Genomic DNA, 11,778 nt, shown 5'->3' with positions numbered 1-11,778 from the left:
TAATAGGATTGATTGATTGATTGATTGAACGCCGGTGAGTTGGACTTTCGTTATTTTATAAAATCTGAAATATATTTACACCATATATTACATAGTTGACTGTACCTGTGTACTTCTCTTAGGAACAAACAAATCAAATAACTGAAATTACATAAATACAAATACTCGCTTGAAACAAATAATATCATGGTGCATTGTTTTCTACAGACGAAGTCGCGGGTGTACTATAGTTAGTTTATAATGTCCAATATAAATGTGGGTACATTACTTCGATAAATAGTAATGAAACTTAGCTGAGAGCAACCCTATTATCAAAGTGCTATGTGACACCTGTGGCCAACCCTAAAATTGAAGTAGTTCATATCAGACGTCCTTATTCTGGATTCTTCACCACTAACACAAAAGAGGGTGTTACAAGATTCCCGTGTGTAACTGGATGTATGTCTGTAATATCGTAGTATACAAATAGATAAATATCAAATATAATGTAATAGCATTTTTATGATGCAAGATTTTTAAATTTTTCCGTCTTTCTTCAAAATTTTGTCTAATTAAATCTAAATTTTAAATTATTGACTGTAGGAGGACCGAATTAGATATATATTTTAATTTTCAATTGGCTTAAAAAACAAATGATTTAAATCTTGATGTATAAAAATTGGGTTTATGAAGATGTGCTTCATATAAAAATAAATTAAATTTACTGTTTTGTAACATTGTCAATTTGTGCAATTTGCGTCTACTAAAATAAATTTATGAAAAATATGTCATCATCATAGTTCCAAAAAAAATAACTCCATAAAAAAGGTATAAGCTCATGATTATACTCGTTGGTGTGAGCTTTTTCCTTTAGAAAAGTTTAGCTATTACATTCGACTTACTCTTTCTTGTATTCTCTTCTTCTCTTGTATTTTCCGTACTTCGCCAGACTCGTTGGTCACTGTGCGTTTACTAGCATTGCATTACCGCTTGTCGCATATAAATGAGTCTTCAGGGGAAATAGTGCATTTTTAACCGATTTCAAAAAAGGAAGAGGTTCTCAATTCTACGCGTTTGATTTTTTTTAATGTTTGTTACCTCACAACTTCGTCATTTCTAAACCATTTTCGAAAATTCTTTTTTGTTTGAAAGGGTTTCCAGATTGGTCCCATTTATTACATCTAAGAAGTACGATACTGCTGGTAGATACTGTTCTTCGGATTTAAGTTCTATATAGTATACCTAACTAACAGTGCATTTTGAATTTTTTTATTGGAATGTTAACTTCTTAAGGGTAAACCGCTTCGTAACGTAACGCGTTACGGCGCCACTCTATCTTGGTTCCCTTTCTCTGACGCGTACGGCAGCAGATTTAAGTAATTACTTCTGTCGAGCGTACTGAGACACATACTTTTTTTTTTAATTATTATAAAAATCACACAAAGTAAACCATAACAAACTTAAGTCTTATTTAGTGAGAAGGATAGATTAATTATTTGATAACGGAATTTTAACTGTCACTTGTTTGTTGTCACTGTTGTTATTATTAATTGTCACTAATCTAGTTTTATTTTGACTATAAATTTGACTCCTAATTAAATTTTTCACTTATACGGACTCCTTGCAGGTTGTCATTGAGTGTAGGTATAGACCAGCTTAAATGCTTTATGTTCTGTGATATAGTCTACTTCGTGTGGCACTAATCTAAAAGGAAAATCATTTGGTTTCCACTTAAAATAAAACTAACTTTTTACATTCCACAAAAACGAAACCGATTATACGATTTTAAAACTGTAGGCACCAGAATAATACCGCGGCGCAGAAACCCGACGCCTTCGTCCGCTCTCGTCTTACCTACTCCCTTGATTAATGTGTGTGCCGACGCTAATCGGCCACTCGAAAAGACAACGATAACCATACATACTCAAATACTAACGGACGCCTGCGATAACGTATGGCAGGAGTTTTGTTTTGTTCAAATAAATCTTTTTCAGTCCGGCGATCTTAAATAAAAAGCCAATTCTCTTGGATCAAAATGCTCTTGGCATCTCAATATCAAAATCCTTAATTGAAATTTAACCCTTTTTAATTTTCTACACTTTGTGAACATGGCACACGAAATATGAAATAGTCGTTAGTTACAAAATTTATGAAAATTTTCACGAAAGGATTGATTTTGATCAAATTTTTTTTTTTTTTAGAGTTTTTTTTTGTCAGGAAGGAAAAAGGAGGAAAATTTGAAGTAAATAATTTTGATTCAATTTCTTGCTAGAAAACGGAGAAAAAAGAGATTAACGTAATCAACCTTTAAATAAAGAAGAAAAGTACCTAAACATAAATATATCACAATTAGGTACGAGTCAGTCTGATTATAAAGGGTAATATTATAAATTTGAAAGTTTAAATTATTGAAAGGATTGATTTTTCAGTCACGCAAAAACTTGACGAATTTGAAAAAATTTGGCACATATGCTTTCAGAAATGGATGAGCAATAAAAAATGTACTCCGAAATGTTACGTAGACTAGTTTTATTTCGTGTGATTTAAAAAAACAAGCTGGATTTTACATTTTAATTTGTCAAAATTGCTTATATACGTAAGGCAACAAAAATTGTTAAGCTGTACACAAGTAGTTATAAGTGTCTAGAATAGGCATGTAATAGAACAGCTTACTCCACTCTCGAGTCTCGTCTTGCCAGTTTGATTAATGTGTTTACACACGCCAATCGACCGCCACTCGAGGTTATATCGTCAGCCATACCTACGCATATCAAATACGAGATATTATTATTGAAATACAAACTTCTACTTTTGTAATTACTTCATAGAAAATATGCTGGAATCAATTCAAGAATCGCATGTTGATTAATTTGGATCAGTAGCGCTATTCTGTAATGATGTTGTTGTAACTAGATAGTGTGAATTTGGAATTTATCTCTATTTCACTCTCTCTATAGTATTGCTTAGAAGAGAAAGATAGAGACAAAATCGAGACACTCTGTCGATATGTAAAAACATACACACACAGTATAACTTTATATTGTGACGATGTATCTTGTGTAAAACGGCTGACATATATTTGTGATGTAGTGGCCTCGAGAAATAACTTGAGGATTCTGGACCGGTTCAGATCAAACTATTTTTTAGAGTCTAGACTGATGGAAAAATCGCTTACCACCTCTTGCTAAGTTGTAAGGTTAGTCTACGAGCGTAGCGCTACGGTGTAGCACGTAGTCTACGACGCTACTACGAGTACGTGATATTATTGTAAATCACTTAACTAAAAAAACTACAAAAGTATACCTGTACTAAAAAGTTCCACTTAATTAAACATAGAGTATTTTATGTTCCGAATTTGAAATCCGTCCTCCATTGCTTAATCGAACAGCGTACAACAAACTAATTTCCTTAAAACCGTTTTCGAATTTCCCGGCGTTCCAATCGTCGAAAGGTTTCATTTCACGCCGTCCGGCATAATTAATGGACATCCTACAAAGTGGGCATTAAGAAGCGGAGGGGCGTAGATCGATACGGTCTCCACACTTTCAGGTTCCTTGCGGGGGCGGACTGTCCGGTTTTCGTTGCGGTTCCCGCTGGGGTGTTTCTTCTTTCGTTCCTTAGAGCGCACCCCCCTCACCCCAACCGCCTTCCGAATACGTCCAGTTATTAAAGAACTTCGAGAGCACATTGCGTGTTGTTCGCGCGCCTCATTTATTACTGTGGGAGCGCGCCGAGGGGGGTCATTTAACGCTGGCACAGTTTATATCTTCTTCCATTCCTTAGTGGGTGGGGCTGGGGTGGTCTGTGAATGTGTGTGTGGGGTTCCTCAACTTTAAGATTGTTAGTGGGGTCGCAATCAGAACTAGCTAGTGCTTTTCATTAGAGGAGATGGTTATCGCTGTTGTACGTGTTTTGTTTGACGAAAACGCTCGTCGGTTTGTTCTGTTCTCTTTGTTTGAGAGTTTCCCAGCGCGTGACTTCGGTAATAAGGTGAACCGGCGGTCGACTTAACGACTAACGAACTTCAAATTCGTACGTTCACGGTTTTAATGGAAATAAAATAGAAGAGCCAGTTGTTCATTATCGTTTATAACCGCCGAATTAAGATTAATTATAAAATAAATTAATTGATTTTATTTTACTACTTGGTTTGCATAAATCATATATTTCACTCGATAATTTTTTAGGGTTTTATATCTCATAAAGAAAGAACAGCACGGCTATAATTCTCTAACGACGTTTTGTATAACTCGCAAGTGCGACTTTCGAATTCACCACTATCTTTCTCATTCTATAGTATCGTGTCAAACAGAGAGGGATAGAACTGAATTTGAAACTCGCACTTGCGAGTTATAAAGATATCGTTACAGAATAACCTAGCAGAACTCCTATAGAATCACTTTGTTGTCCGTTGTCCTGATGTCCTCTCAGGAATGAGTAGCGGCATCGACTTGTAATGAAAACCATAAACTCAAGTTTACAATCTCTTGGATCAAAAAATCAAAAGACCTTGAAAAAAGATACGGCGGTTTATGCTACCAAAAACATATATTTTGACTCTCTCAAGAAATCAAAATTCATCCCAATAAATTCGAAGTATGAAATTTGTAGTAAGCAATTTCATGTTATACCACAAGTATTATATATAATCTAATAACTAATAATTTGAAATTGAATAACAAAAAAAACAGGGTCCTACAAAATGTGGTGGTCAAAATTTTTAACTAAGTAAACCATGTCATTTGGGAGGAAAGTGTCACAAGATTTTTAATTGTTTGTACTTAGATATAAAATTCAAAATTCATTTATTTCAATTAGGCTTAGTTTACAAGCACTTTTGAAAAGTCAGGATTATGTCATAATTTATCATGGTGGTAATAATAGTCGAAAACTTAAAATTAAAGTTACGAGGAGAGGAGAGGAGAGTCCACAACAAACTCAGCCAAGGTTTATTTTTTTAGTTAGATAGTTTTCGATTTATGACAAAGAAGAACTTGCACGGAACACACGTAGTTTTTAAAATTAACACAGTGTTGTAAACAAACGCATTTTGAGACTACCGAATTTTTTTTATTTATATACTTTGCAGTTTATTACGCTTTGTGTTTTATACGTGGGTTCTATTCCCAGCCCAGTCAATGACAAGGGGACATCACAAGCCTGCCTAAAACTTCTCTAGGATAGCATTAAAAGCACTTCAAAATAGTTGATATACACACACACATATAGATACTAATAAAGTCGAATTGCTGGGCTGTTGACCTAAATCCTAAGCCTAGGGATAATGACAAACATAAAGACATTATTTATCGAAAGTCACAACTCAAACTGTAATTTTACGTGAGGGAGCGAGAAACACCCACAAGACCTTCATACACTAAAGCTTTGTTAAATCACAGAAGCATCGCTTACGTGGTATATAATAATTCTAAGTTATGTTTATTCATAAACTAATTGACCCGGCAGACGTGCGATGGACCACAGCTGCATTTTATTATAAAAAATAAAAATACCAGTCATATATGTCGCAAATTCGAAGTGACTACAAAATTTCCTACATATTATGCCTTACATCTACATGGATATTTTCGAGATTTTGCCTGTTTCTTAGGGTTTATCCTAACTTTATTTATAAAGCATTTCTTAAGATAATCGAAAAAAGAGTTATCCAAATCCATTCTCTTTCTCGAGTTAACCTTACGTACTAACGTTTTTTATTGTAAATAGTGGAAATAATAAACTCGTTGTCACAGCACCTGGGAGGCTATTTTGTAACAATGCCTTTATCACTTCGACAGTGTGAGCTTCGAACTCGTATCTATTGCTCTCTTTCTATAGTACTGTCTTAGACAGAGAGAGACAGACCTCAGACTAATTACATAAGAACTTACATAAGTATCGCACCCAAATTCACGAACAAAATTGTCTGTATTTTTTTTAGGAAAATGAGCTTAGATAAGGTATATATCTTAAATTAAACTAGAAGTTGTTGACCGTTTTTTTAACCCTTAAACTACACAAAAAGGTATTTTACGGAGCTCCTTAACTGATAACGATTACAATAAAACATCGATTCTACAGAGATATTCTTTATAATCGCATTACATCGTTGATCATATACTTTGACAGAAAAGTCACGTCTCGAATCACGAATCATATCTTCATTATTAAATTTTGTAATTCAAATGATTAGAATCCCGCAGTAAGCCAGGATTAGCTCGGACGCTCCATTAGTATGCAGTCGGTGCGGTGTCACTTCTTTAATTCTCAAACCGTCGTCCGACGTAAAACGGAAATGAGACGAGACTATTTAGAACGACAGACAATAAAAATAACAACTTTTTGTATGAAAAAATATCCAAGATGTATAACAGACATTGATATAATTTTGTATAAAACATTCTGCTGCTTTTATGCGAAATTTTGTGCTTACGTTGATAATGTCCCTGTATACTGATAAAAAATGTGAGGTCATAAATTAATAGTTCTCCATGATTCGGGAAGAAATGTAAGAATTAACTGTTATTCACCAGATAGCCTCATATCTTCATTATTAAATTTTGTAATTCAAATGATTAGAATCCTACAGTAAGCCAGGATTAGCTCGGACGCTCCATTAGTATGCAGTCGGTGCGGTGTCACTTCTTTAATTCTCAAACCGTCGTCCGACGTAAAACGGAAATGAGACGAGACTATTTAGAACGACAAACAATAAAAATAGCAACCTTTTGTTAGACAAAATATAGGTGTATAACAGACATTGGTGTCTATACTAATATTATAAAGCTGAAGAGTTTGTTTGTTTGTTTGAACGCGATAATCTCAGGAACTACTGGTTCAGTTTGAAGAATTCTTTCAGTGTTAGATAGCAAATTTATCGAGGAAGGCTATAGGCTATAAATAATAAATTCCGTCTATAAATTTATAGATGGGAACCATGCTGATGAAACCGCGCAACGTCAGCTAGTAACTTTATAGAATAGATCTTGCGCTTTTTTTTCTAGACTGTCTGTTTCTTTAGGTCAAAATTCAAAACTCATTTATTTCAAGCAGGCTTACAAGCAATTTTAAAACGCCAAGTTTGATTATTTATGAAAACTCTACCACTTGTTCGGAAGGCAGGGCTTTTGAAAAAAAATACAAATTCATACAATCCTACAAATATAATATTAGTAGGATTGTATAAATCCTACTCCTACTAATATTATAAACGCGAAGGTTTGTATGGATCTTTGTTACACTTTGACATCAATACTACTAAACCTATTTGAAATTAAAATGATAACAGATAATACCTTTCCTGGATGACCAATTTGACCGAAAAAAATCATGGGTTCCCGAGATTTCCCGAGTCTTTCACGCCGTGACTATTGAACCGAATTAGATGAAATTTGGAATGAAAATAGATTATACTCTGAATTATGACATGAGCTTTTTATTCTGGAAAAAAAATGACTTACGTACACACTTATTTCTAGCGGGTAACACCGCTGGGTGCAGCTAGTATTACAATAATTTACAAATTTTTAACATCATAAAAATTCATTTGAAGTGTGAAGTGAAGCTGAGCATTTTAATAAGCCATCGATCATTGTCATATCAAGCCGTCGTTCATAGTCAAATCATTAAATTCTCACATTGATTCTTACGAAGTCAAACAATATAACCCTACGTCCGTTGTTAGAGAAGCGTGGTGGGTATAAGCTCCAATCATCTCTCTAAGATATTTTAAATTTTATAAATACTTCATTTTCTTTCCAAAAATTTTTAAACGTAGATGTGAAAGCTATGCTGTAAGTGGGTACGACAATATTCGAAAGATATATGTATTCAATCGCGTGCACTTTTTCATGGGAAAATACACTGCCAAGGACTCATTATAAATCTTTATTGGAGCACAAATTTTCCATTTTGTCTAAATTGATTGCGTATAGTGTTTAAAAACCTTGTTCATGCCTATGAGCTTGTTAAAAAGGGAGAAATTAAACGGTACCATTAACATATTAGTTCCTCGTTCGTCGTCGTAGTCAACATACGTTTTTCACACGTAACGTCTTACGTCTCTGTATGCATTGCTTTATAATTGGATGATCCTGGGTTCAATTCTTAACAATCAATTTATAGTTTACCTAAATTGCCACCAATTTTAGGAAAATTTTCTAAATCGCCAAACTTATTGATTTAACGTTCAGGTACGAAGCATTAGGAGATTTGTATTAATTACTCGGGGAGCAAGATCCCCCGCGACGTACCCGTGCATAGAGACGAAGCCTCAAGGCCCGTACCCTCGCCCTCGTTTCACGGGAAGAGAAGACCCGCACATCAGGTACGATGCCACGTAGAAACCAGGTAGACCAATCATTCACCCAAAATTAATAAAAGTTTATTAGGAAAGGGGGGACTAATAATCTTGTACCCCCTTTCTAATAAGCAGTTTGACTAAATCGTCATTTAGCATCATATGATATGATAATAAATATCTTACAATCGTTTACGCTTAACAAATTGCGCTATATACGTGAAAAACGAAAACAGCATTTCACTTTCTAAACACAATAGATATTTAAATCGCTTAATCTCTTTATTGGTAAAATTAACCATTTCCTCTCAACAGTTTTCACTCGGTAAAAAAAGAAAACGTACGGTCGTAAGTAAAACTGCAGGGGAAAATAATTTTAACACATCCGACTTGTGTAGGGTTGGCAGCGCTTCGTTTCAATTATTTGCTTTGTATTTTACATATTGAATTTAAAATGGTTTTTATGTATTTGATAATCTGGAAATGTTTATGATTTTATTGAACTTACAATGTGTATTTATTTATTCACTAAATTCGGGAATATCAAATGTTAAATGAAGCTCCATTAGCATATAAATCATCTAAAATGTTCTCTTATTTTTCGGTTTTTATTTAGGTCAAATCGTGAAACAGAATTACAAAATATGTTTTATTTCAAACTGGTACAATCACTCATTGTGATTACTAAACTTGTTTAGATAATAAAACTAAGATATATTACTTAAAATAGCGGACCTTTTCCTCTAAAATTACAAAAAAAATTGGAAATTTTGCTATTAATACGAAAAAGATTATGAAAAATAAATACACATCATCGTATAAAAAGTACCTATTCTATACCAATAGGCATATTTAAAAGAAAAGAAGAAATCAATGTATAAATACGTCTTTCTTTATTTAATTTTCTCTTTTTTTATTTTTCTTTACTTAACTTTTCTGTATTTTATTTTCTCTTTTTTCGTTCTTTATTTAATTGAAACTTTTGTTTATTTTGAATTGTCATGCTTCAATAAATTCTTCGACTACATACGAGATTGCCTAACCCTAAAACATTGCTTGCCACCGCTAACATCATATACTTAATCATATTATACCAAAATTATAACTTCAAAAGTTAAAAAAATGCAATTGAAATTTTTATTATAAAAAAATATAATTTAACACATTTACATAACACAAATAAACATTGCAACATATTTTTATTAAAAAATTAGCATCAAATTGCAAACATTAAATTAATGTTCTGTACCGAGTTCCACATGGCAATATATGAAGTACATTTATTTATTATTAACTACAGACTTCAATAAAAGTAGGTATAAAGTTTTTAAATCCCATGTTGACAACCCTGCAGACATTTTGTTGGTCGAATGCTAAAGCGCCGGAAAGAGATTTGCATGAAATTGTCTTCTTGTAAGGACTCCGCCGCGCGACTAAGGTTTTTATGTCTGCCACTTTTCATTCGCTCAGAATATTATGTAAATTGTTATTCAATTATAATTTACTTTCTAATTTAAGAAATATGAATTCCTTTTTATATATAAAGTCTTATTTATCACAAGGTGCCTTCCATATGCTATAAACGCATAATTATGTAGATGAATTATGGAAACTAACTATTTTTAGTAATATAATTATAAAATGTTTACTTATAAAATTATTGTAATATGTAAATTTTAAATGGTGAAATTGTCATTTGAATCATTAAATACTTAATAAATAATTTGCATGCCAAATTGGCAAGATACATTTACCATCTACATCTACCGACCACCTGTATATATAATGTATGTATCTGCAAATAAATAAATTGATTGATTGATTTATTGAAAATAGTGCCATTACGTTCTATGAGCTCACATAACGTAGGTAAAATGATTCTATCGGGCACATTCATACACCAGTCAACTTAGTCAAAAATAGATTAGAATCTCGGAATTTGAGTACTCGGAACTCGTATTAAGGTATTCTAAAAGTTGTTTCAAAACCTACATATGTGCAGGATGTCCACGTCTATTAAAGTTTGAGGACAAAGGTCACAAAACTCGATTTTTATGCAATCTCTTTTCCTATGGGTTTTTCGCTATATGTTTAGGTAAGTACTTATATATCATTATCGTACAGAGCTAAATTTTCAAATTTTTTTGTTTTAAAAATATTTTTTTTTTTACGAGGAACCTTTTTCGAGATTGAAGGCAGAGAACGCGTAGTTATAAAAGCATAACTTGTAAATATAGATGTCAGGAAAAAATATTTTTGAAATAGAACTATATCGAAGTATCTGACATCGAAATAAAACCTATAACATAAAATTGAAAATTCTCTCGATCAAGTCTCTTTCAGTGCGCTTTCATTTGAGACTCCACTTGAGTATATTTGCAGACAGGCTTGGATGAATCCTTTCCATCACAATTCTATAATTTGTACTATCCCCCCTCACGACTATGTAGTGAAACCCCAAAAGTAGTTTTAGTAAAATTTACTTCAAAAATCAACATCCTCGCATTTGCAAAATTATGTAAGAACTAGGACAGCCAAGACTTTCTTCGTATAGAATTCGGTTTAATTTTTTTTTTCCCCCAAGAAAATATGTGCAAAAAGACGACTTTTGGACATTCTATAAGCCCGTTTCGCACTCCATTACAGTGTAGATTTACAGTAACACAACTAGTAAGTTCAAATCTCAGTAGGTACGCAAAATTCCGTTCCAAAATACAAATAGTGCAAGATCTCTCGACTACATTTTCTCACGCAGAATCGAATAGCCCGGAATCCAAGCCCGCCGAGCGCCGCCCGACAATAAAGCGGTCCTCTAATAAAGAAATTCCGTATCGTCACAAACATAGCGACGTTACGCCATGGAAATCTCCAAGTGTCCCGCGCGAAATCGTAAACGACCGAGCGGACTGAATACAAAACAGCGACCCATCCCACCCCCTGGTACCCCCTCCCCGTCTTCATGCCCTTCTTCCTTAATGTGTAACAAAGACACCCCTCTTACGCTCCAATGTGTTTGTATTTTAACCCTGTGTGAGTTTAGTTTCCTTTCGTTGTGTATTTTATTCGCATCTGTGTGTGTGTTTGAAATATTTGATATTAAATTTCGGGCCTATATCAATATTCGTGTTGGCTGTTTATAACTTTTATCGAATATTTGGTATAACGTGAATCGCATTTCAATTATTATTTTTATTTTACATAGGTAGATTGCATGTTAATGTGATTATTATGTATTTCGAAGATAATTTTGGAGAATAAATATCAGTGGCTAGCCAATCTATTCTTATAATAAAACTGTAACAGGTCAAATTCTGTACATTAAAGATATTTTGAAATGTTTTATTGGACGGAGATACAATCGATACTAAAGCCAAAAATATTATTTTTCGATTTCTTGTCTGTCTGTCCGTACTTTTGTTGGCCGGGCATTGAAACTACAAAATGAATTCAAATGAAACTTAGCACGATTTGAGACTATAGTTCGGAAAAGATTACAGGAT

Source organism: Bicyclus anynana, chromosome 21 (assembly GCF_947172395.1).
Source record: "Bicyclus anynana chromosome 21, ilBicAnyn1.1, whole genome shotgun sequence".
Classification (NCBI taxonomy): Eukaryota; Metazoa; Arthropoda; class Insecta; order Lepidoptera; family Nymphalidae; genus Bicyclus; species Bicyclus anynana.
The sequence above is the reverse complement of the archived record's forward strand: the minus strand, read 5'-3'. Positions refer to the sequence as shown.